At 39.3% G+C, this 27391-nt stretch overlaps 1 protein-coding gene across 14 annotated transcripts in view; it reads right to left on the bottom strand.

The window, feature by feature from the left end:
- Positions 1–20729, bottom strand: part of ATP2B2 (ATPase plasma membrane Ca2+ transporting 2) — a 427775-nt gene extending 407046 nt beyond the window's left edge. For 6 of the 14 annotated variants that reach the window (XM_075432731.1, XM_075432739.1, XM_075432740.1 and 3 more), the window contains exon 1: positions 20264–20723. The gene's annotated coding sequence lies outside the window, so the exon portion shown is untranslated. Of the gene's footprint in view, positions 1–20263 lie in introns of all 14 variants that reach the window. The other 8 variants (XM_075432741.1, XM_075432745.1, XM_075432743.1 and 5 more) reach the window with 5 other exon arrangements.
- Positions 20730–27391: the final 6662 nt, after the last annotated feature.

Below are 27391 nucleotides of genomic sequence, written 5' to 3'. Positions count from 1 at the left end.
CTAGGAGATCAAAGCAGAGAGACTTTGCATTTAAACCCAGGAATGATGATTAACAGATACACAGAAGTCTTCAGAGCAAACGACAGGAAAGCCACTGAGCAACATCGTCACTGCCGCCCGTGAGGTATGATGAACAGCTTTATATCACACCTTTTCTCAGCCTCTACACTGATAGCTCCCTGCCTGGAATTTAATTCGAGCAACTCTTCATTAAGTATTTCTTCCAAAGTCCAACAATTTTAATCCAAGTCTGCAACAGTAAAACAAGAAAAGCTTCTAGACTACTTAACAGATAAAAGCACATATGTTGCTTTTACTACAAACACATCATGGAATAGCACATACAGCTACTGTAATAATCAGATGGTGGGAAATGCCCTGGATGAAGAAACAGCTACATTTATTTTAGATGAAAGCCACTGCCGTAGAGCATGGTTCTACTCTATTCTGAATTATGCATGTGTGCATTTCTTGATGAGCCTAAAAATAATACGTGCTTTAGATTTTTAATCCATTTTGAGAATTAGAATACGAACAAATGAATATAGACATCTCAGATCTTCCTACTTTCAGTACTTAGGGAGAGGGTTGTCCACAGCACTTATCATGCAGTCATTCTGGAAGTAAATGGACTGAGTTTTCTTGAGAAGTCAGTCAAACTGCAGTCGATTGAAAGCGTCAGTAAAGAGCATGTCATTCCTCCAAACGACATTCAGTTCGCAGAGGAACATTTTGCAGAAGCCAGTGGGATTGGTCATAATACATCTAGCCAGCTGCAGGAAAAATGAAGTGTGTCTTGGGCATATCTAGGGAGTGCAGGAGTAGGAGAAAGAAGTCACAACTAATTATTATTTGAAGTCATATTTGACCAAGAGGCTAAACTGGAAAAAATGTTGAGAGCAAAAGTTTCAGAATATAAAACATCTCATTTTGAAATCTAAGTGAAATATTTCTTTTTGGACAGTTTAATGTTTCATGTTAAAATATGTTTATAATGTTAAGTTTTCATTTCAAAATTCACCTAATTTTAAGAAAATCTGAAAAACATTTAGTTTTAATTGAGCTGGCAAATATTTTAAGCTGAAAACCAAAGCCTTGTAGATTGTTTTGCCAACATTTCTATTATTGCTGTTTCAGTTCAATTCTGGTTTTGTTTCTTGCAAAATATTTGCTTCAGCCACTAAGACTATGAAAGCAAACAAAATCTACCAACTTTAACTCAGCAATAATTCACAGTGATTTTAGTCCAGTGTGGCATGCAATTGTGCTCCTCATAGCTAGGTAAAACCACCAGTTAAGATTCTTACGATACAGGTGCCCATACGATTAACTTAAGTACCACTAGTTGGTACCTATCCTAGCAGCATAGCTAAAAGGTATCTTTCAGGACTCAGGTGTGTCCACCTTCTTTAAGTCAAAACCAAAACTTCAGCAGAAATAAATAAGGCAAAGGACTTTAATTTTTAAGTACTGCTGTTCCTAAACACTGATAGTACTGAAAGGGCCAAACAGAAAGACTTCACAGCTTCATCTGGGAAACTCTGGGCAATCGATTCCCTGTCTTTGATGTCATCAACAGGAAACTGCCTCTAAGCTCTCACCTAGGCACACAGAAAAAGCATGGACCAAGGAAATAGTTAAGAGACAGAAAAACAATGAAAAATGCATTAAGTTTGCTTTGTATAGTGACTTCTGAAGTCTTCTCTTACAGTCTCCTCCCTTCCTCAACAATTAGTATTTGTACTTTGACTGCTTTGTGCATAGTTTGGAATACTGGAAATAATTCATATTTCAGCAAAGATAAAAGGTTATGCAGCTTGAAGTCTATTACTTACTTACAGAAGAGGTATACCCCAGAGAGCAGTTGTTACACAAACACGCCTCCAACCCAGAAGTGGAAGGACCACTTCCAAGGGTGAGAAAGCAGCTCAGTCATTATTAATTTTTATTACAGTGGTACCCAGGCACTGCATAAATATTATTTGTCTCAGTAGTCTCTTGCTGAGCCAATCAACAGGATGCCAATTAGTGATCACTTTCTAATCTTATTTTTAGTTCTCTGCTTTTTTACTGGTGAACTGATCAAGGTCTCTTTAACCAGCTGAATGGTCCAAACAACATTCAGCTGAAGCTGATTCAGCAGCCTGATTGTGAACAGATAGATTCAAATAAAATAATGATGCCTTGTTAGTAAGCTGTTGAGCTGCCAGCTTGTTTTTCTCTCCTTCCTGGGGAGCTGATACCAAAGATGGAAAAAAAAATTCAATTCTGAAGCAGTTTATAACTTTTCTGATAGAATGTTTTATCAAATGTGTTCAAGCCTCATTTACTACAACCAGTTGTCGAGATGCATTGTCCCATCAAGCTTAAGATAAATATTAAGATATATAACTTAAACCATTTATAAAAGTAACATCTTAGGAACTGGGAAACAGACCGGCCTGTTACAAACTTATTGTATGAATTAGTGTGAAATCCAGACTTTGTACCAGTTTATACCAGCTTAATTTGTATTAATTCTTAAAGGCAGTCAGTATAAGCATACTAAAAACAAGAAAAAGCCATTAGGGGAAAAAAGTTTTTTAAAATTTAAAACATTATTTCACCGAGCCAAGGCACTCTGCTAGTTTCAATTCGTAAGAGCTAGATGACATTTATTCTTACTGTTAATACCTTTGTAAAATATAAAAACCCAAAGCAAATAAGAAAAACAGAAATCTATGTACACAGATATGAATGTATGTGTCCACATGCAAAGAATATGCACCATCTTTCTATAGCATCTAGGCCAGATCAAATTTTTAAATATCATGCTGTATATGTCATTGTTTTGTGTGTCTTCCTTGCAGCTTGCTAATATGTTTGACAATCTCATATAATACAAAATATTTAAATGTCAAGAAAGTGTAATGTATTGCTAATTTTCCCAGTCAATTCTATTATGTTTCTGTGTTCTATTCAGTAGTCAGATATAAAATAACATCTTTCAGCGAAATACTTAGCCTACTGCCCCTAAAACAAACAAAATGAAGAAAACATTCCTTTCTTGCCCGAGGATACAGAAAACAGAAAGGTTGTTTGCTCTGGGTGGTAATTAAATGATACTGAGGACAGCATGTGTGTGTTTATGTACATGCACGCATTCACCATTTACTCCGAGTTGTAACTACATGATGCTGTATTTGTACACACATACACTTATCTTTGCCAAATCAAAAAGCACAGAAAAACACACCAAACAGTACCAAAAAAAAATCAGCTAAGAGAGATACAAAATACATCAGGTTTTAGGCTTTCCTAATTCTTTCATGTATTAAATGCTAGTAATTAATACATGGTAACTCTTCAAAAAGCACAGCCCTGTCCTGGCAACTGCAATTCATCAGGCTTTGAACTTGCTTGAATACGTTCATAAAGGTTTATCTTCTCTCTCCTCATACAAGTAATTATTCTTCTCATTCACACCATTTGCTTTAAAACCTGGCCCTTCTAAATTTTGCCATGATGCTGCAAAACATTTTGAAACATTGACATGGAGTTACCAATGTGACTAGAGCAGTATTAAACAAAACTGAGGCTACAATCTTTGCTAAAAGTCATTGACAGATTAGTAACAATCTCTAAAGCTAAGCTAAGTTTGTAGTGGTTGCACTTCTGAGCCAGTTACACTTACTCAGCAGAAAATTAATTTTATAGTTAACATACACAAGCAAGTAACTCCAGCGAGAATTCTTGTCTATGTTCAAAAGCATTTATTTATGCAGCAATGAAATGTCTCTATAATTAGACTTTATAAATGTTTATAGCTCATCTTTCAAAACAGCTAAATAAAGAGGAATTTAACTGAAAATTAAAGGTATTTAATGCACACTACAAAGCAGAAATTGAAAGGAATGTCTATTTTTCATAATAGCTGTTAAGGAAGGAAAAATAGGCTGTCTATCTGAATATAGATAGAGATATGATTACCACTAGCACGAAGATGTATGGACAATTTTTATTTTTTATATTCAATAGCTTAGAAATGCATTCAGTTTTAATTGCTGTGTTTTTACCCTACTATTCCTGAATAACTGTTTTCTTCCCTGCTTCTATACAGGAACTGCAAAAGGTCACGTCATCAGTAGGGGAGGCAAAAGAATAACATACTGATGTTTCCTAAAGGACATTTGAAATTAAAATGTGGTTTTGACACACATTGCTCATGTCTTTGCTTAGCAGTGTTATTGCCCTTGGTAACAGTGCTTATTTTCAGGTGAGTATTTTGCCTATTGTATATTTTATGCATTAATTATCTGTAGAAGATAACATTTTTTCATATGACTTTTAATTTCTCTAATGTAATAGCATGCCAGTAGATTTTTAATTTATGCTGCATATTCGCCTGTTGGTCCATTGATGGCTATGTGAGAGAGTTCATAAACTGTCAGATTAGCAAAACACTTCTACGGAAATAAACTGCTGAATTATCAGAAATGTGAAAGTAGACAAACAGCAAGGAAATATCCTGAGAGTGAGCATGCCCACCCAACACAAGTGCAATTATAAATTTGCCTGTATCTGCATTTTGCCTACTGTCTGCAGACCACTACAGAAATGGAAAACCGTACCTGAAGTTGATGGACAGCCAGGACAGTGGGTGCAATACACACATTTCAGGTCCGTTTGCTGTTTTCCCCGCAGAGGATTCTTACACAGTTGCCCATCTTGAGTTCCACAGGGGAAAACACCACCACTATAAACCTGTAGATAAACCACTACCGCTCTCCTCTGCTTCTGTGCAGATTTTCTGTGGCGTTTTAGGCACGATGGCTGGTGAAGCCTTTGCATCATCAGCTACCTGTTCCTCTTTATCTCCTCAGGACTTACATTAATGATTCGATACAACTATTTTTTGTTTCATCCAATACTTCAAGTAATTGAGCTAACATCTGTCTGAGTTGAGATTAAAAAAACCCCCAAAACCAAACACTTTTTCACTCATGTTACACCACACACTTTCAGTTGGTCAAGGCATTTCCTTTGCTTGCCCTGGCCTGGTTACCTCAGGTAACAATACTGTCAGTTCCTGTGGCATATTCAGTCCTAACTTCCTAAATGCTAATTTTGCTCCAGTTTCCAGTATGGCAAGACAGGAGAAGTAAAGCTGGATTCTGAGAAATGCAGCCACTAAACACACTCACTCGCACCTGAGAGTCTGACTTCAGACTCAGTCCAGCATCTCCCTGCATATTCTCTTGACAGAGCCCTGGGAGTATAATTCATTTCTTATGCCTTCAGCCACTTCACATAGTCATTAGACCTGAAGCTTTTCCCAGTGAAAACACACACAATACACTCAACTCTGCTGTCTGAAGACACACATCTCGTATTTTCAGCACAAGATTACAGAAAAGTCAGCCACATTGTGCTAAATAGCTAGTTTAGATGGCGTCCCCTTCATTCCTGAGGTTGCCCAGAGAACAGAGATTACAGAATATCCTCATCTGGGACTACCTGATTTTATAGCCTTGCTGTTCCTTAAAAAGTCTTTTGCATATGTCAAATGTTTTTTAAAATCAGCCTACCAGCAAAGGTGAATCTTCTTAAGTTTAAGTCTACAATTAGAATTACTGTTTGGAGGATTTATTCTAACCCCAGTTTCTACTCACCATAACTACACTGGAATTCAATACAACATAGCTGACAAGAATGCCTTACTCATGGTGCTTTGATATTAAGTTTATCTAATAGAACCTAGATTTAATTGCTAGATGAAAGAGCTCTTTTAAAAAAAAAAAAGTACAGAAAAATGCTGCATACTCCTACTTGATATCTGTAATCTGTTCTAATAACATAGCACCACAGAGCATGTCAAGTCTTAAATTTAGTATGTGCTTTCTTCATTTTCAGCCACTTTTCTCAAGTTCATTAAATGATTCTGTGTCCGTAAACCTGCTGGCAACTGGATACTCCACTTAACATGCGCTTCCTGCCCCAGTGAGTTTAAATGCTCTTTTACACTCTCAATTGAACATTAAAAAGGCAGTGTTACACACTAGGAATATCATGCATCTGTATTAATGCTGACTACTGTAGCAGAGAACTGGCTTCCAAGGCAGCCCCAGAATTATCCTGTAGGCATTATTAACAAGAAATTGAAAAAATCCTAATCAGGTCACTCTTTCCAAAAATGAGAAAGCAGGCAAAAGAAATTGGGGGGGGGGGGTGGGGGGTGGTGGTGTTTCTTTTTAAAGTAACATTTGGGGCTGCCTTTTTTTTTTTCTGCACAATTATGAAGCTTTTTTTTTTTAAAAAAAAAGGAGAGTCAAAAAAGAAACGAAAGTTCACTTTGCAGTATTATCTGACTCTAGGAACCACAACTTGTAAGGAAATGATCAAGTATCATGCAGATGACACACAAAAAAACTTGTGCCAAACCCAGAAAATTTAATACTTTATTAATCTGTCTGTATCATCACAGCCAAATACTCATCTATAAAAAGCACACCCCTTTGGTGTCCCACTTGCTACAGAGTTCTAGCACCATGCTCACTGAAACTGGTGTCATCTAAGATCAGATCCTCAGCCTGTAACCTTCCTTTCTATTTATAGTTGGGCAGGTTTTCACAAATATTTATAGGGAGGAAGCACTTCACAAAGTTCCTTGTAATTCCTAGTTCTACATACATGAAAAGTTATTTGTCCCTCAGAAAGCTGAGATATTATTACACATACTAATAAGTATCTTCTGAAATATATTTTTAATGTATGTTGTATTTTAAAATAAGCCTTTACCTTATAATGATCTTAAACAGCTATTTATATAAATAACAAATACTGTTTTGTTATTTCTATAAATATAGCAAAGATTACTACAGCTGGACTAATTTCAGAACTTCAATTCCCACCAACCCTTGGGGTGCTAAAAAGCATTTTGGATAACAGACTGAACAAAAAATAAAGAGGAAAAACACCCAACATTAACATATTCTGAGTTTCTCATCACAAAGATATTTTGACCCCTGTTACTCTACCTTTGAACGTCTACAATCCTGCTGCATAAGAATGAGAAAAGTGAATATGAAAAGATGCCATCAATCTCATCCTTTTAAAGCACGAGACCATCATAGGCACGCAGTAGCTGATAACACAAACGTAGCTGAAAGAAGCCTGCCTTCCACCTTCACAAAGAAATTGGAATGAGAATATAAATCGCTCTGAGCTGACAGATACTTTTTTTTCCTCCCCTGTTACAATCTTATTCTCATATTCCTCAGCATGCGCATCTACACGGGCTTCCACATTCACTTGTCGGTCACCTCAAAGAGAAAGGAAGCAGCTAGGAAAAAGTCACAGTGCTGGACTGGGGCCGGGGGGCCGTGGAACTTACAACCAAGCTTCCAGGTCACCACTGCCTCTGCAAGTTGATTACTCAACTCACTACTAATCTGCTGCACAATGCAATTTAATTTCAATTTCCAAAGGAGGTGGAGGAAGGGAGAGAGGAGAAAGTATCCAGCTGATGAAACCCCACTTAGGTTAAAATCTGTTGAAAATTCTCTGCAGAGAAATGCACAGAAGGGATTGCAAAGGAAATAATGACTGTGTGTGATTCCCCACTACTTTTTCCTTTATTCAGTTAACAAAAATTTTTAGTAATCATGATCATTTTGTTCAGCTTTACTCACAATATTCTCTAACACATACCAAAACCCTATCTCAGAAAAATGGATTTTTTCTAATAGGAATAGAAGGTGATTCCATTTCTGGAATTTTTTTTTCTTTATCGAAAATTGTAAGATTCTGGTAATTAAAATTAGTAGTGGTACTTGATATATACCTTAAAAATAATTTTCCTTATTCTGGAGGCAAGATTTAAATGGCTTTGGCACCATCATTGGACTAAATAATTCAAGAATTTATTTTGCACACTACCTTGAAAAAACAGTTCCTGAACATTTCCTTGAAAGTGCTGTGCTTATTTTCAGTGTTTTGAAGATGAAGCTTGATAGAGACTTGTATTTTGCAAAACTGATTTGCTTCACTACATGTACATTTCAACATCAGATCATCAAACACTTCATCAGTTCACTTCCAATCTATTCTGTCATTTCCACAGCAATGTCCTATTGGAAGTTACTCAGCCTGCATTAGTTTTAACAGAAGTTATGTCATCCTACAGACTGATTTTTGTATTTTGATCCTGTTTCTAACAGATATGTTGGTCCTTGCTCAGAAACTGTCATTCACACTGTATGAAGTTCAAAACAGATAAAGCTCATTTTGTATAACAAAGTGCCACATACAGCACATGAAGTGAGAGAACATTATGGCACTAACCACAATTCAAAGCAGTTGACCTCTGAAGCAGATCAAAATGGCACTTCTTCCAAGCTATACCTACTCTAATCAAATATAATGCAAAGCAACAAGGGACTTTCATTCAAATATTTACAGAGGGGTGTTTTTAATTATACAATTGAAATATTTCAACTTTATTACACTGGGGAGATTTACATGAGCTTATTATGACTTTATAGACTTGATCTGGGTTAAATTATGAAACGCCTTTATAGCTTCCTATGTAAAGATCCAGCTTAGAATTTCTTTAATCAGCTCAAACGTATAACATTTGAATTAACCATTCTCACAGTGTGCTTTTCCTGATAGGGACCTAATGCACACACACAAAACACGTATACAGATACGCTCAACAGAAAAACCAGCAGATTTTTTGGTCAAAACTTTGCTTCATCAAAAGTCCAACTACTCACTACTTGCCTACTCCATGCAGATTTCCATTGGAAAGAAAAATTTAAAAAAGCATCCTAGCTGTGAAGGTGACTCTCATAACTAATACACTGAAATGCACTTCGGAAATCCTGGTTCTGATTAATTTTGAGTGATCTGAGATGTGAAAGCTGTGCTGTCACAGCAGCGACTTGGAGCAGGTTTCTCAAAAGCCAAGTCTGTACCTCAGAATCCCTGACAAGCGAGTGACACATTAAAGTTTCCATCCCACTAGGAATGTAAGTTTTATAACCTCTATACTCATACCAAATAAAAAAATGTCAGGTTAGCTGTATATGTCCATCTTATTCAAAAGCAGGATGCACTGTATTTTAATTATTTTAGCCTGATCAAGATATACTTTTTAAGTATTGCCTTCTGATCGATACAGCAAACCATCACAACCACCGGTAACGTAATGTGGAGCCTTCTCAGAGATATGACAACTAAAATCAGCTGTCAATAGTTGGGATTCCTGTAGAACAGTTTCAAAAGTGAACAATACTTGGAAAAATTGAAAAAGTTAACTAGATTTCATTTTAAGAAAATAAGTGCTAGATATTTTCTGAGAAAATAAGCCTTTTTAAGAGGTGTTATGTAGGTAACTCAATAATTGAGAGCCAAAATGGTCTTTACACGTGTTTGAAAACTCCTTGACAGAGTGCTAACTGTGGTACCTGGATTAAAAAGCCTGTGTTTTGAATGCCTGAGTACAGACTGCTTCACTGAGGTCAGAAGGAAAATCCTCATTGTATTAGTTTTACTAAGAAATTGGAAATTCATTTGAGTAGGTAATACAGGTCCTACTGTTACAAAGTCTGACCAATTTGCAAATAACAAAAGAACACAATTTTTGGAGTATCAGAGCATGATTACTCTCTAATATTTTAATGTCCAATAGTTCTGCAAGTTAATTGGTCAGTGCACAATGTCAGAAATTTCATAGAAAATATTCTGCCAGAAAGGCTTACAGCACACCATTTTACCTTGAAGAAAACCATCCTTCTCTCCAGGTCTGTCTGTGCAGACACAGCCCCTAATTCAACAAAGCACTTACACCTAATGCATAATGCTTTATTTCAGCAGAATTCAAATGCACATATAAGTGCTTTGTTGAACAAGGAGAAATTTAGGCATATGCTTAAGTACTTCACTGAACTGGGACCATGCTACTATTTATAGAAAGCTTTTTGTTCTGGTTTTGTTGTTCAACACTTATAGTCATCCTATGGCTTTTCCTTCTGTATACCTTCCCCTCACACAGCAAAGCTTTTCAGGCTACAATTTTCTTCCAGAAGTCAAAGGTTTAAAATCAGAATGGGTATTGTAAGCTCCTCCAATCTCATATTTCTTCCACCATATTTACACAGAAGTATGTAAAAAAATTTATGCTGAATCATAGGAAAGTTATGAAGCCAGAAGTCATATATATATATATAGAATAAAGACTGAAAAAGCCTTTCCTCCCCTGCACTGAAGAAAGCATTCACATAGGAACTAAACACTGCACCCATAAGTGTTCTTTTCAACTTCAAGTGTCCTTCAGTGTGCAATACTCCATTCCACAGAGAAATTCAGACAGGGTCATGTCTGAAGCAGAATTTTATTCAACTTGAAATGACATCAGTGCTGTACACCCACTGCTGCTGCAGAGAGGCAGACTGCTAACAGGCTCTGAGTGGTGTTGAGAGAAGACAAAAATACTTCCAAATGATTTCCAGTTCAACACCAGTACCTCTGTGTTTTCATTTAGAAAAGTATCTCTCCATTGCAGAGGGATCCGGACCTATCAGCTCATCTTTAAGCGTTACTGAACATACTTTCACAAACCTTTGTTTTGATAAACCAATCTCTTTTCACAGATATTGATATGACAACAAAAATTCCACATCTCCCTAAAATCTCTAAATAATATATCTACTTTATTAACAACACCAGTAAGCCACTGTTATTCTTTTATAGATTTTATGTCCCCTCACAAATATATACATAGGGCTTCTATTTTTTTCATATTTATATACAGATTATCCAAAGACAGTGCTGTGCTTCTGGGATGCTTGAAAATCTGGTTGGATAAAACTGGTAGGTTTAACTGACATCCCTCTATTGAAACAGCTGTAAAAGGCATGTTTCCATCCAAAGCAATATCAAATATAAGACTGTTTAGGAATTTAAATGGTTTAAGTGGAAAGGATTCATCTAGATATTTTTTTGAGAGTGGAAATGGGAAGCTAAAATGAAAAGGAGAGGGAGACAGTAAAAGACAGAGAAGAAGCGATGAAAACAGCCAGCTGCTCAGTGGTGCGTAACCGCGAAGACTGCAGCATTGGATGTGCCTGTGCGCTGATGGAGGGAGGCTGGGAGGGAAGGCAGGGCACTGCTACTGTTTTGTTTGATGCAGAGCCCATGCTGCACAGCAGTAATAGCTGCTGTGTAGCCCACCTCCCACCTGCCTTCCCAAGGAAAGCCACCACTGAGCTTCTGCTATGGAAAGCTGGCAGAGAGACACTCACTTCACCCGATTCTTCCTGTGCTCAGGGGAACAAGATCTTATACATCCTTGTAAATACTTGTACATAAACAGCATTAAAGAAGACTCATCCGTTTCTCCTGTAAGTTACGTCTTTCAACTCAGGCTACCTAGATGTGTTGGAAGGGGCAAATTTACCCCCCAAAAACACATTATTTCATCAGAGCGCCCTAGCAACATAACCCAAAGCCACTAAAATCAATGACAGAAACGTCTCACCATTTTCAGGAGGTACTGCGTCAGACTCCAATGATATTCAGTTGAATTATTCATGGTAACCTGTAAGCCTTTTACACCATTATCATGGGAAGATATCTATTAGTCATCAATTTAGAGTGCAATTTTCAAAAACATCCAACTTACAGATGCTCAAACCCCCATTGACAAGCCAACAGGATTTAAAATTCCATTTGGCTTCCATTCCTCCCCTTTTTAAAAATTCTGCCCTTAATACATTAAATATTTCTATTGCGTTATCTACAACTTATTTTACAATCAGGCTGTTAATGTTACTTGGAAATGGTCTCTTGACAAGAACGCAACACTTAGTGCTAAGTTTACAAATGTGATATTCCTCCCTAGAGCAGGGTGAAATTTTAACTGAAAGGATATTCTGTTCTAGGCAGGTTCTTCTACTTGAAATGCACTGGTTCTCAAAACTGTACCTGCAAGAACACCACAAAAAAAAGTTAGGTTTTCACACAGAGAAGGGACTTAGTTGTTTCTGTACATCTAGAACCTACCACACTTCACTCCTATTTAAGTAAGGGGCTTTACTACTCTTTTTGAATGACGTTAGAAATATCTGGCAGATACAAACTGTGCTTTGCACTTACAGCAGCATTTTCTATCCAAAATTCTCACTACCTTTACAAGCAGCGATGAATTAGCCCTTGAAACATGCAGGTTAGGTGCATATCATAGCAGTTTAATTACTAATCTGAGTCAACAGTTCAAAGGCAAGCAACTTGTATGAATGCACAACACATCCCCTAACAAAGCAAACAAAGCAAGCAAAAACACAGAGTCTTAGTTCCCCCATCCCATGCCGTAGCCACCACATACATGCACTTTTTATATCTTTTAATGCTACTTCTTTGCTGAGCAAACATGGTGTATTATCAAGGTGGAGCTGTGCTAACAAGATAAAGGTATGAACATTGAAGATGTCATTAACATTGCCGTTGTGTTGTATTTTATTTTATTCTGATTAACAGGAAAGCATTGGCTGCGATTTTAAGGGCAGCAACACATTTCCAGTAAGCATTATCACAAGTCAAGAGAATTCACTAGCATATTGGAAGGAAGATGTGAAAGGAGCATAAAAAAGAAGTGCAATTCAGGTCAGCAACTTCAGCAAACTCAGCCAAACGATTTGTAACATCTCTTGAAGAGATGATCAAGGAGTTCAGGAAAACTGATAGTTATCAACAAAGCCCGTATAAAATAGTGCAACAGATTATCTCGGTGCAGAGGGAGTACAGGAAGCAATGTAAGAGACTACTACTGTTACATCCAGAGTCTTTAAAGGCTTTGACTATCAGAAGAGATTGTACAAAAGGTGAAACAAGAGGATTTAACAAAGAACAAGTAGAAAAGAATGGCACAAACGTCTCCGGTATGATCCAGATGAGCCAACACACAAAAGGATCAACAACTAATGAGGGACATAAAAAGGCAACAGGAAAAGGATCTATAAATACAGCAGAAGTAAGCAGGAGACAAAGATAAGCAGAGGTTCTAGGATTTAATGGGAAAGGAGAGAAAATAACAGATGGTTAAGAGAAAGCTGAAGTATTCAGTACCTCCTTTATATTCTTTCAATGTCTCTGTCTAAAGGACAATAAAAAGCAAAAATACTTCTAAAGTGATTTTTATCAAGACGACAGGACTACAGGCCTGGAAAAAAAAGAATAGGCTATATCGAAAGAAGCCAGACATACTCAGTTTGATAGAGAATGATGAAGTTCACTGCAGAGTACTTAAGGAATTACCTAAAACCATCCCCAAAAATTAGCTATTACATTCAATAATGCAGGAAGGAAGGGTAAAGTTCCCAAAGGACTGTGGAGAGGCAAAAATAGTATGCAACTTCAAAAGGAGAAGCGAGTCTGACTCAAGAATCTGCAAACCAATCCACCTCCGTTTTATACCCAGGAAGATGCTGAAACAAGTTACACCATCACATAAGCACCCAAAGCATTAAGTGCAAATAATCAAAATGTCAAACCAATGAAATTTCCTTGTTGATATGGTAACTGGCCTACTAAAGAAGGAAAACCCAGTAATAGACAATTTATACTGGCTACAGTAAGGCTTTCAGTTACAGCCCAATATGATCTTTTCATAGGACAGTAAGCACTGATAGGAAATCACAGTTTAGCAGGGGACTGATAGGAGATTGAAGCTTAGTGGGTGCACATAAAGAACAAACAAACCGCCGCACAAATTACAGTGATAAATCAAATTCACTGCCAAAGGAATGCAATTGCGTATGGCATACTGCAAGAATACAGCTCATAGCTGGCTATATACATTAACAAGCTTCAGTAGAGAGAAATGTTTGTGAAGTAAACGGGTAGGGTTCATATCACCTTCAGTCCACAAGCAGACAATATAAAAATTCAAAATAAAACTCAATATATTGAAAAATTTGTTGAAAAGTGAACTGCTAGCAGAGCAAGTCCAAATCACTTAATCAACCAAAAATACAAAATAGAGATAAGCTGAGCTCTGCTGGAAGGGATCTGGAAGCCATCATAGATTGTAAGTAACAAATAGTATAATGGTATTTTCAAAAAAAAGGCATATGTCATGCCAGGATGTGTAACAGGAGTGCCACACACAAAGTAACCTTTCCATTTTTCTCTACTCTCCAAACACTTGCAAATCCTGAGTCAAAAAAAAGGAAGATTAAAAAATCATAAGAAAATTCACAGTAAACGCAACTCTGTCTTGTCATCTTATTTAGCTAGGGAGCAATAAATGATAGCAGTGCCAAGAAAAAATATGAAGGGAACACTGTTGGGTCACATACAAAGGAACATAATACTGTATCTTCTGGGGGAGACAAACCTATTAACACCAAGCCCTCATAGGCCATAATGGCATTTTCTTGTTCCTACTGCTCTCAGATTCTTCAGCACTTGACACAGAATCAGCAGGGCTACAGTGTGTAACACATTCACTCTTCGGTGTTTTTAACCTTTCAAGAAGAATCATTCTACCTCCTCCAGAATGATTCTTGTGTCATTTGCATGTTTAATCAAAAATGGGCCTAGGTTTTGTCAGGGCTTTTGGATATTTGGTACTTACTGTAATTCAGAAAAACCCAGTAACACAGAATAGATCTTTTCCAGATAAAATTTTGACATTTTATCTTCATGTAACTACTTTCTACTATTTATAGGCCAAAACTCATGCCAGTCTTCTATTTTGAGTCCACAGAAACTGATTTAAAGCTAGTAAAATACTTCACACATTAGAAAAATGCTGGTGAACACGTAGTTTTTGTAGAATAAAGCAATACATTAAAACTCCATTTGAACTTAAGACTACAAGTTCAATACAGCAAGGCAGTTGTACATACACCTAATATTGCCACCAATTAGGGTTTTTCTGTGTAAATCTATTCTCAAACCTACCATTTTGCTTTTACTGTGACTGCAGTCCAGCACCTAAAAATGCACAGATCAATCTCATCAGATGACAAGGAATAAAAATCTTCATGTTTTTCACATAAATTGAATTTACCTTAAGCTTCAGTAATTGCTATGAAATCTGATGGTAGCGAAGAACACTTTTCTGCTCTTGATTATCATAAATCTCCTCATTTAATACTGCTGCTTAAAGACATTTTGAGATGTCTATTAGAATATCTTCTAGGAAACCATCAGCCTATTTGGAGTTTCCAGTTTTGGTTACAGAGAACATTCCCTGAAAACAAAACTCCTATTATTTCAATCCTGTGAAACATTATTAACCTGTTTAAATAATAACAATATTACAAAAAGATTTAAAATACCAAGAAAATACCTGCATCACAAAAAATGAAGTTCTAGATAGTCTAATATTTTTATGTTCTGCTGAATGCTATCACACCTTCCATGATGGAAGATCTTCCATTAGTGGGAATAACTTCCACTAATGAAGAACCACTATTCAGTACGCAGGATAGCATACATATGATCAGCAAACACATTCAAGGTGACACTGTGACTTTTGCACAGTAAGCTATCCAGAGGTTTGGAAAGTATCTCCTGCACATAATGAGATATCAAACGGAATATGCTAAGCGTTAGCCTCACTGTTAACCATCAAAAACAGCGCTCCCATTCATCAGAACACTCCTGAATTCTAAAGCATTTTAAGAAGAGATGCATGTAACATGGAGAGGATGGTAGCAGCTGCAATATTTTCAAGCAATCTTCATCCCTGCTGGATGATTTTATATTAGACATATTTTTCATGATGTTCAATATAGGTTATTTTAGGCATATTAATAAATAAATCAGGCTAAAGTTAATTCCCCAAACACTATGAAATTAATGACTTATTAATCTTAGACACACAAATGCTGAATAGAGACAGTGTCAGTATTCTGGGCTTCATACTGCACAAAGTTTTTCCAAACCCAAAATACACGTCCAAGGTCAAACTGCCGCGAAGCTGCCGCGAAGTTTGGTGGCTGTGAGAGGGAAACGTAATTCAATCTTACAGCTCCAAATCCTGTACCTTCAACAATTAAAATCAATCCTTCCATGATGAATTTGCAAACCCACGTGATGGTTTCCATATATACATACAATGCACACATAATCAGACTGCCACACCCAGGCAGAATAAACTACCTCCTTCACAAGAAGCACCAATGAAAGAAAGCAATTCTAGTTCTGAAAAACCCAGTGCTAATACTTTTTAAAGGCACTCCACTACACAATCAATAAATTAATTGTGCAAAGATTCTTGTATTATGACAGTTGTACTTCCTAGTACACAATATCACTGTTGCTGCTCTTTCATAGACGTTCAAAAATTGCATCACAACATTGCCTTCACAAGTAGCTGGCACTCCAAATATGGCAACTTCTGGAAGCTGAGCAGTTCTTGAGATGTATGGCTTTGAAATAGGAGCGATGGGAAGACTGCAAAAATCTGCCAGCAATGTGAGGCCTTTACAGCAGAGAGAAATAGCGGAAAGCAGATAAGTAAGCTTCCACAAGAGAATTGCTACTAAGGCTATGAGGGCGCTGACCTGAGCATTCAGACTGAAGAAACTCAGGCTCTGCAGAAACCATGTCTTTTCTGCACACTTAAAGGTACGCAATGAGCGCTCTGAAACACACTTCCTATCGTGCATGTTAAATATGTAGCAACTTCTGCCGCCAAGAAACATTCAAGTCTTTGGTTTACATTCCAGTGTGTGGAGAGCATCCCTGTAGCACATCAGCTATTTTATTTATGTTACAAAATATTCAAGAATTCTGAACATACGGTTCAAAATATGCAAAAACAAGGGCTTTTACACAATGACGTTTAGATTCAAGTCCATGCTGACATGTATGGGGTGACCCAGGAAAATGCCAGCTAACACATCACGTACATGCTATATTACATCAAATAAATGTGAAAGAGTTGGTCACACCTATAAAATGAAATATTTCACTACTAAGAAACTCCATTTGTGGAAGATGAAACTTTTTTCAGAGTAGGCTTTGGCAAAAAAAAATAAAAAAGCAGCCTTTCAGATTTACCAGTACTTTTGTAGCATGAATATACTGAGACCAACATGTATCTCTGCCACTATGACACACATTACTGTTGCGTCTATTACCCTATTACATGCAAATATCATTTGCCCATGCTCACTTTTCCTTTCTCAAAGATTTTAGATTTTTTTCTTTTCAGATAATTAAAAATACTGTATCCTTTTGCATTTTCCACTTCTAATCCTAAAATAAATAGTCTGCATTTATACTTATCTTTACTTAGTTTTTCCATATTTTTTCTTTCAAAGGACAACTTAAGTTCAACTTTGAATTTTGCAGATTGCAAATATTTACTGCACAGTATACATTACATGTAAGGCTTTGTTTTTAAAAAGAACTCTGAAGTATATCTGACACACACATTCCAGCGGTAAGCTTCATCAGAAGTTTGAACTTTGTTCAAATGTTTATTTTAAAAGATTTCAGCAGCCACACAATTTTCTTTCAATGTAAACGTTCCTCCTGTTCCAAATTATCTCCTCCACTATCATCTTCCATCAGACTGTCACTAGAACAATCACTTAACTCTTGTATAATTACGCTGCTTTTCCTCATGATCAAAACAGATATTTTCCCCCCAACTGCACTCATCACCCTGTACCTATTCTGCAGTTACAATGCAAGTTTTAGGGTATTTTAAGCATCAGAATTTTCTTTTTAAACCACTTTCTATACTTTCAACTGTCTATTACAAGTTTTGGACAAACAACCAGAATATGCAGGTTTTGTTGACGTAGATAAACTCCAGGCTAACACCTAAAGGATTACCTATAATCAGACAAACCGTCCTACCTTCTAGTCACATGTCTGAAGTGACTGAGGTAAGTGATCTGCAGTGCTTTATTCCTAGCTAACAAAGGATAAGCAACCAGACAAATGCGCCAGGTTTGACTCCGCTATCTACAAAGAGGTGGCTAATGCTACCCAAAGTGCCTTATTGTGTCTGATGCGACACAGTGGAGACTCACAGCCCTCTGAAGCAGTGTGAAAGGCCAGAAGGGGAACCCTGAAGCATCTCAAATAGCACCAAATGCCTATTTGAGGAAAACCAAACCAAATCCACTGGCAGTTATAATGGTCCATTCGCTCTCTCCCCATCGCGCTCCCCCAAAATGAACTCCACTGAGGTGACATCTTTACAGGACACCCTATAAGTATGCTCATTATCTCCCCCTGGAACTTGTCAAAACCAACAAAAATTTACTTAGCTTTATCAGGAAACAGGAAATTGAATGGTTAAAAGATATGGTTTGGATAGAGAGATGTGCCAGAAATTTGGATCAATACCACATTCAACAGCCTGGATAATCAAGAGGTGGTGGTCCTGGATTTATAGCAGATGAGCAAACGACAATACCGGAAATTATATCAAATATGAATTACAGGTAATATGACACCCTGCATTGTAAGATTAAACAAAACATTAATTTCACTAAATGTTAAAGTAAAAATGTTAATATTGACACTAAACTGAACACGTAATACATGTTCTTTTGCTTTAGAAAGAACTTATAGCAATGCTAACTTTGAAAATGGAGCTCAGTATTGGATCATAAAGTCATCAAAAAGAACACTGAACTAATTTATTGGCAAGATACACAGACATACACAAGCAACCGCTTCTACACATAAAAGTCATGAAGACACTGAGTTCTGTTTGAGTTACCACACGAAAATTAGTCACCTGCAGATGAGTGGACAGGATCAGAAATGAAGCACTGCTTGCGAACATGACCATATCCACGCAGTCCCACCCAGTTTCAAAGAACCACTTGCGTAACTAAGGGCTTGCAGTATCTACCAGCAGTATAGGAATATTCTTTAAAAGCTTTCTTTTTACTGTCTGGGAGTTGAGTTACAGCAGTGCCATCTTTCACACTGTTCATAAACTCGCATTTTAGTTTACCTCAGCAGCCGTGAAGTCCTACTCTACACCATCGCTTTCAGCTTGCCTATCTTCCCAGCACCTTACCTCGGTATCCACCCTTCTCAAGTATTGCTTTACTACAAAATGCGCTTTAAATAAAAAAAGAAAGTATAGAAAGTATTAGCGCAGGATTAGGTTGTGTTGGTATAACATGATAAAACAGCACAACAGTAAGAAGAAAAGAAAAAAATACAAGCAAAAATGATCAGTGAGAGAAAAGCAGAGAGAAGTCGACTTTTGGAGAATTTAATCAAGTAAGAGAGAGGCTTCCTCAACCCACGATACAACAGGCCTTTCCGAGCTACATAACGGAAGACAGCGTTCCTTCTTTCACGTTTCTAGTAGAGCCAAAATCTTAGGAAAATAACCTATTATGTCCAGTGACAACAGGACAGCACACCCTGACGACATCCGTGCTAAGGTGGTGACGGGGAAGGGGGGGGGGGGGGGAGGGGAGGGTCCAGCAGCCCCCTGCGCCGGCACCCAGGGGCACCTCGGCGGGTTTCTCCCCGGGCGGCCTGCGGACCCGAGTGACCTCCCAGGCTCCCAGGTGCTCGGAACACCTCACTGGAGTACGGCGATGCTTTGAAAACCACCGCTCGTGAACGATACCGAAGTCCCTCGGGGGAAATAAAAGAAAAAAAGCTCCAACCCCGCCGTGCCGGAGCTCAGGAGCGGGGCGAGCGGACACGGCGGCGACGGCGCTCCCGAGGGGCTACTCCTTCCCCAGCTCCTCATCTCCCACAGCCCAGCCGAGGGCATCGCCCCCCTCCCAACCCTCTCAGACACCGGTTTCTCAGGAGAGCGCCACCCCCCGAAGCTCGGCGCCCGGCCCCGGGGCTGCTCGGGCTCCCGCCGGGCGCGGTACCGCCTCAGACGGGCCAGCGCGGGGCTCCGCCGCCGCCACCCCGCTCCCAGCCTTCGGGCTTCCCGAGCAGAGCACGGCGGAGCGCGGCCGCCTCCGCCCGCCCCTATTCCCGTCACCTGAAGAACCCGCCGGGCTTCAAACGGAGCGGGACCGGCGGTTCTACCCCGCGGCAGCGCAGCTGGCTGCCGCACAGCCCTCCCGTCCCGCAGCGCCGGCTCCGTTCGCCGCCCGGATACACCCTTCAGCCGCATCCCGCTGCCCCCGGCGCCCCTCGGGACCGGGCTCGGCCCCGGCAGCGCTCCCCACCGCCCCCCGCGCCTCAAGGTCACCTCGGCGCGGGCTAGCCCCCGGGGGTCGCCGCTCCCCACAGCCCCGCCGGCGCCGGGTCCCGCTCCTACCTGAGCCGGCGAGCGCAGCCGAGACGCCGGGAGCGTGGAGGCGGCCGCTGTCCCCTCAGCAGCGGCGGCGCCGGGGGCAGTTGGGCCGCGCACGGCGCCTCCCTCCTGCGCCGGGCCGCTGCGCTGCGGTGGGCGGCGGCGGCGCTCCGGCAGACTTAGCGGGGCCGCGGCAAGCGGGGAAGCCCGGGGCTGGGGGGCGGGCAGCGCCTCTCCCCTCCCCGCCGAGGTGCCGGCCCCAGCGGAGCCTCGCCTCGCCTCCCCCGGCAGGGCTGGGGCTCCCCTCAGCGGGGAGAGGCCGGCGCCGCGCCCAGCTCTGCCGCGGCTCCAGGGGGCGCGCAGCGGCGTGGAGGTGGGGGCGCCCCCGGCCTGGCGTCCCGCCCGGGCAGCCCTGAGGGCCGAGAGCTCGGCGGAGGAGAGCGCGCCGCACGGCGAGCGGAGGAGCGCTGGTGGGGGCTGCACACCTCCCCCGGTTTTATACTGCGCGAGCTGTTGCGTTAAAACTCGCCTCTCGCACCGCGGGTGGCCGCAAGATGCCGGCGGGAACCGCGCGTGGACGCCGTGCAGGTGAAGGCGGCCCCGACCCCGCCTCAGGGAGGGCGGCTTCATCGCCTCTGTCAGCGGCGGAAATTCACCATCATCACCACCACCTGGTATGGGATTTTTTTTCCCTTAGTACTCACAGTTTTCAGTCAGAATTCTCCAAAAACCACAAGGGGAAGGCCTGACCCTGGTTCTGAGAGATGGGGAGTCCCGCCCTGGGGCACAGGACCTGTGGAGAAGTGTGTGTATATTTTCACTTTGTGACGAAAGTACAATGTACAGATGATGTACGCTACAAAGACTGCGGAATTAACACTCCAGCTTTAGAAAATTAGTCAAACCCCCCACACACAACCTAGATTCGACGGTGCTACTCTTCCTCACAGCACTGCCAAAAGGACGATGGCATCTTTGAACACTGTCAGAGCAGTTAATATCGGGCATTTAACCAAACCTTCCTGGTTTTACACACAGGCTGAAATTAGATTTCAAAACAGTTTTGTTGTGCCATACAATCTTTTCACCATGAGAGTTAAAACCAGTTACCCAATGTCTCCAAAGCTGAACTGAAATAGAGCAAATTTTGAAGAGGAAAAAAAAAAAAATTTGGTAGATGGGATGGATTTTTGTTTGTTTGTTATAAGGGACTTGTACAGATCACACAACACCTGTAGACCGCTACAGTGAACAACACTAGCATTTTACTTGGAAAACTGGAAATTTTCCACCGCTTCTTGTTGGTGAATAGCAGCGCTGGCCAGCCCTGGTTGTTTGAGAGATGATACACTGTTCGTTATATTCTGATTACTATCTTGGCTTCTTCCTTAACACCATTTAAATTCCAGTCTTACCCTTATCTCAGCAGGGACTTAACAAAAAAGTAGGACAGCCAACATAACAAAAGTACAGATCCCTCCACATCTTTCAAAACTCTAACTTATTTAAAACCAGGAGAAGCTGTGACCAACCGTATTTTTGTACTGCTTTCAGACAAGCTCATTAGCAAAATACAGACTTGTAGTTCTCGACAAGTTCAGTTACTAGCTTTGGAAAAAATTAGAAACCTGTAACTATTCTGCAAATATCTAGATTAGTTTTCTCGTTTGATCTTGAACCACATGCTTACTGTCAACTGAAAATCAACATTTCTGGTGCTTTCCCCTGTTACATCTCTCTGGGTCATGATGAAGGTCAAACAAACTGAGAAAAACTACTCAAGAGCAGCAACATTTCTGTTTTGACAATGCTTAGAAAGATGGCAGAGAAAGCCTGAATGAAATGTTTACAAAAATAATCACGCAAACATTAGGTAAATGTGGTGCTATTTTCAGCCTGTGCTTATTAATCATTTAAAGCAAATGACGGGAGTACCATTTGAAAAGCGTTAGATGTGCATTGTTACTAGCTGCATGCAAACACATTTGGCTGATAATTCTGCGCTGCATAAAAACATTACAGCCTACAGACTATTTTGACAAAAGTACTAAATTCCACACACAACCACACCTGTTAAACACGAAGAATCACAGTGCAGAGCTCAGGATTTAAATATTACCCAGAAGGACAGTCTTGGAGCCTATGATTTGTCACATAAGAACATCCACAGCTGATCAGCTACTGCAGCTGGGATGACTAACGCCAGAGCAGTACAAACGAATTATTACTTTCCTTGCTTCCTTTCTTTAATACTGTATTTCCAGGAACTCAACCTCTTACATACAGGTTTTAATAATATTACAAGTTAAAGGAACTCAACCTCTTACATACAAGTTTTAATAATATTACAAGTTAAAGCATGATGCTAACAATAACAGCATCAACTAATCTACTATAATTTAACACTGCTCAATATATTTTGGAGATAAGGGGCATTTGCATTATGTTTTTCCCTAAATTCATTGCACATTCTCTCACAGGTGAGGTTTAGCTATTCCTCTAAATTCTTCCTCTTTTTCCTGGTTGATGGGGGAATATATGCCTAGTGGAGGTGATCTACTTTGTAAAAAGAATGTAAAGGAGCAGAGATCAGGTCATCACCAAACACTTTGGCACTATGCTTGCCTCAAGTTTGAATAATCTAATAGTGAATTATACTTGCCAGTTCTCAGGTTTCAGCTTCACGTTCTTTTTACAGCCTAGAGCTTAATTTCCAGACTACCAAAACGGAGGAGGAATTTCAAGGAAATTTCAAAACAGCAACTTATAGTTTGGCTGTATTATGTTACAATGAAATAGCTGTTCATATTTCAGCATAATTTATCAAATTTCTAAAAATAGATACATGTATTAAAGCATATAACTATGATGTTTTCACATCGTATGTACAAAAAATCTGCCATCTCAAGGAATCCTTATGCACTTACAGAGTTTACCTTTGAAGCATTGTTGGTGCCAAATGGCAACACTAAGAATGAAAGTGAAGAATACTTGATCTGCCAAAAATGTAGTAGTATGTAGATGAAGAGAGCAAAGTGCAATCATAAAACCTGTCATCATTCTTTACGAAGAAGGCAGAAATGTTGTACAAGGAGTTGTTATACAATGGTACAAAGCTTTGTGAAGTATGAGGATCAGGAAGGATATTTCGAGTGCCCATATTTGACTCACAGCCATGAAATCCTGCTCTTTTATAACAAATTCAGACATTTAATTACCAGAATGTTCAGACCCAGTCTTCGTTGCTATTAAGAAAAAACTCCCATGGTATCATATGCCACCAAGCTATGGCATAAGTCCAGCATCTGATACAGTAGAAAGCACATCCCTGTGAATCACCAGTGTGATCTCTTGCAGTAATTTCACACCCTCACATCACAGCCTCTCAGTCAAAAGCCAATCAGTCCTAAATCTCTAGCGTTTTTAAGAGCAAAAGGAATGACAGACAGAGGCTGTGACAGTAACACATTCTGTTACATTGCCATGAAGTTTTATAGCAGTCAGTACGAGGAAGTCTTTTTGCATTTAACGTTTGAATGTCATAGGCATTACAGGAGAATACTAGGAGAAGATAACAAAAATCTTCCCTCTGCTTTGTTTAAAAAAAAAAAAGTTGACCAAAAGATTGTGAGATACATCGAGATATTCTGCAACAACCATTTCACAGTTCTAATTCAGTAGCAAAGTAAAAACAGCCAGGTGCAAAGCGCACATTGTATTCACGCTTACATGAAATGACCTTGATATGGCCATGCTTCAGCTGTGCAAAAAGTAGAGGGACTTCAACATCCATCTGCTGTTAGAAACAATTGTATAGGCCAAACACAGGGCCTGGACAAAGTTTCTATTTGCTGACCCTGTTGGCACTAGTGACCCTGCCTAGAAATGAGATTGACTAAAAGTTACCAGTTGATTTCTCTATAAAATAAATCTGGTGCTTTCCTGGCAAAAAGAATTCTCAAAGTGTAAGTAATTAGTTAAACCGGACATAAAGTTGATGATCTTGCACCAAAAAGCACTTAGTCAAAAACAACATAAAAGGCCATTTTCTGTGGCATTTAGAACTTGATGGAGGTGTGTGCAATACTTTTATTCTAAAAATAAACCCAAGCAAAAAAACACACCAAACAACAAGAAGCCTCCAAAAAAAAAGATACTAAAACCACCACAACAAAAGAGAGTCAGAAGAATATGGTGAATCGAGAGAACGTAATATTATGATTGTGTATTTTCTTGAAAGGACCACAAGTTAGTTTACTAGAGGCATAATCTGACTTGGTTTGTCATAATCTACTGAATACACATATGTATACGGGGGCAAAATAACTTTTTTTACACCTGAACTCATTTGCAGTCACAAAGTTCTTTTATATTCATGGAGTAAATTGTGAGAAAGAGCTTTTTGCAACATTCAGACCTATTTACAATACATTCAGACAATCCTCTTAAGTTATGCAGCAAGTCTGCTTTTAAAAAAAAATCCAAAAACCTATACAACACCCATTCCACAGATTACTCTGAGAAATCAGTTGGCAAAATTAAAATTTTTAGTAAGAATGTCATCATATTAAGAAACACTTACATAGTTCATTGAGTCTATTTATTCCGAAGGGGGAATGCTCAAGGGGATGCAGTGTTGAATTAAAAATGCTGAAAATGCTCTAGATATGAGAAACAAAAGACAGTGAACTATTGAATGTTAAATCATGCACAGTTATTTTACGGTTCAGAAAACAGACAACTTTTAACTGCATTTTGAGGACAGTAGTCATAATCACAAATAATCTTCTCAGAGATGGTTCTTTTCTTTTGATTTTTCCACTATTTGACTTTGTTTTCTGAGAAAAAAAATTGATGGAGTGAAATAGGCAATGGTTTGCGTAATCCTTAGTTCCAGTAAGAAAGATTTTGAATGTGGAAGATAATTAAATCCTTGGACATGGGATGTGGGTCATTTCAGAAGTAAGAGTAAAATCAAAAAAAGGTCAGTAGTAGAAAACAAGCCAAGTATTGGTGAACTTGTCTCAACATTCCTGTAAATTTAAAAGTCAGTCCTTGCTTTATACAGCAGTTTCCCAAGGGGAAACAGAATAATTGTTTTAAATACTAGTTGTCATCAATGATTTCAGTAGAAGTTTTCAGAAAAAATATTACACAAAATTCCTAAGAGAAAATATTTATCAAGAACACAGAATTCATGTTGTGAATAAAAGTGAGTTTAGCAAGGCAAACAGAATCTAGACGTGGTCACTGTATTAAATACCAGACTTAGTTTGCTGCTGTTTGGGTAAGAATAATTAGTTTGATTTGAGAATAATAACATGTTAAAATTTCTTCTTCAGATCAAAGGTTGTAAATTACATTCACGCTATTTTGTTGGGAAGCCCGCTTACCTTTCATACGTAAACTCTTAATAAAAACCAGCACAAGGGCAAGGCAAAGCTGCCAACATGCATTTTAAGCAAACAATTGCTTTAAGTCATAGATGCCAGGAAAAACAATCAGGAAGCCCTTGGATCCACTCAGGAGACCCATGTCACTGCAAAAGGAAGTTAACAATGCTGTGAGACTGCTCTGCAATTTATCAACATTGAAGTCTGCTTTTTCACTTTCTCAGCTTCTGGCCAAAACTTCTGCTAATGAATATAGTACTTATTTCTCCAATGCACTCTATAAATAGTCGCTTTGAATCTCTTAGCAATTACTGGAAATGAGCTCTGAGGTGAGATGAACATAAGCATTCCTGTCAGACATGGACAGACTCAGGTACCTCCAAGCCTACTTGCAAATTAATCCCACAAATTACCAGCGTGCCTGATACAATGTGCTGTCTCGGTAGTTTATGTGGTTAACTGCATAGGGAAATGGCAGCAAGACAGTTCATATTCTTCGCTTGTACAGCCCTGACATTTGTGTGTGATCTCACCTGCAGGCTTTAATTCTTAAAAGTGTGGGTTCTTACCAGGATCTTACCTATACCTTTAATATATCATTATGATTACATAGGCTTATATTCATTATACTGAACCACGGTGCTGAAGTTTGGAGCATTCTTCATAGACTCCAGAGTGTGCGCGCGCACACACACACACACACACACACGTGTATATAAAACAATGAACACAGAAGTAAGTACATCCAGATGGCATTCTTCAGAGACCTCTTCAGTATCACCATTTGCATCTTTCTGTTATCTGGAGAGAAATTTAAGGTGGCTACACACCTAAATTAGGCACTTTAATAAGATTAATCTCTTATATTGCTTTATAATTAAATCCATACATCTGTCTAATGATCTTGGACATGTATTCTAGTCATAAGTGCAAATAGCAGGAAAGAAAATATGTGGACATGGAATACATTATGGATGGAAAAAGTACAAGCCTTTTATTCTTATTTTTGATTCAGCTTTTTGTTTTCTTGCAGCATTTCGGCAACATATGGATTTATATTGATCTGGAACTTTTAGGTAAAAAATTACTCCCAGTTTAAAAGTACTTGTAGTTTTTTCTCTGACAATAAATTCTGATTTTATTTGCATCATTATAAATGTATAGTGTCAACTGATTACCCCAGATTAGAATAGCGAAAAAATCCAAAAAGTTTCTGTATTAATAGCAAAAAAGACAAACAGCCTCCTGGGCTGCATTAGGCAGAGCATTGCCAGCAGATCGAGGGACGTGATCTTTCCCCCCCTGCTCAGCGGTGGTGAGACACATCTAGAGTGCAGGGTCCAGTGCTGGTAGGCTCCCAGTACAGGAGAGGCATGGACTTACTTGAGCAAGTTCAGTAAAGGGACAGGGAGAGGTTTAGAGGACTGGAGCATATGTCATATGAGGAGAGGCTGAGAGCCTGTTCAGCCTCTGACTGTTCAGCCTGGAGAAGAGAAGGCTCTGGGGGATTTTACTTATGTGGCTAAATTCCCAGTGGCAGGGAATAAAGAAGATGGAGCCAGGCTCTCCTCAGTGGTGCCTAATGACAGGACAAGAGGCAACAGGCACAAACTGAATTCCAGGAAACTGAACATTAAAAACCCAACCTTTTTTTACTGTGAGTGTGGTCAAACTGTGGCAGAGATTGCCCAGATGGTTGTGGACTCTCCATCCTTGGAGTCCTGGACAACCTGCTGTTGTTGCACATGCTTTGAGCCGG

Source organism: Opisthocomus hoazin, chromosome 11 (genome assembly GCF_030867145.1).
Source record: "Opisthocomus hoazin isolate bOpiHoa1 chromosome 11, bOpiHoa1.hap1, whole genome shotgun sequence".
Taxonomy (NCBI): domain Eukaryota; kingdom Metazoa; phylum Chordata; class Aves; order Opisthocomiformes; family Opisthocomidae; genus Opisthocomus; species Opisthocomus hoazin.
This window is presented reverse-complemented; position numbering and strand designations above follow the sequence as displayed.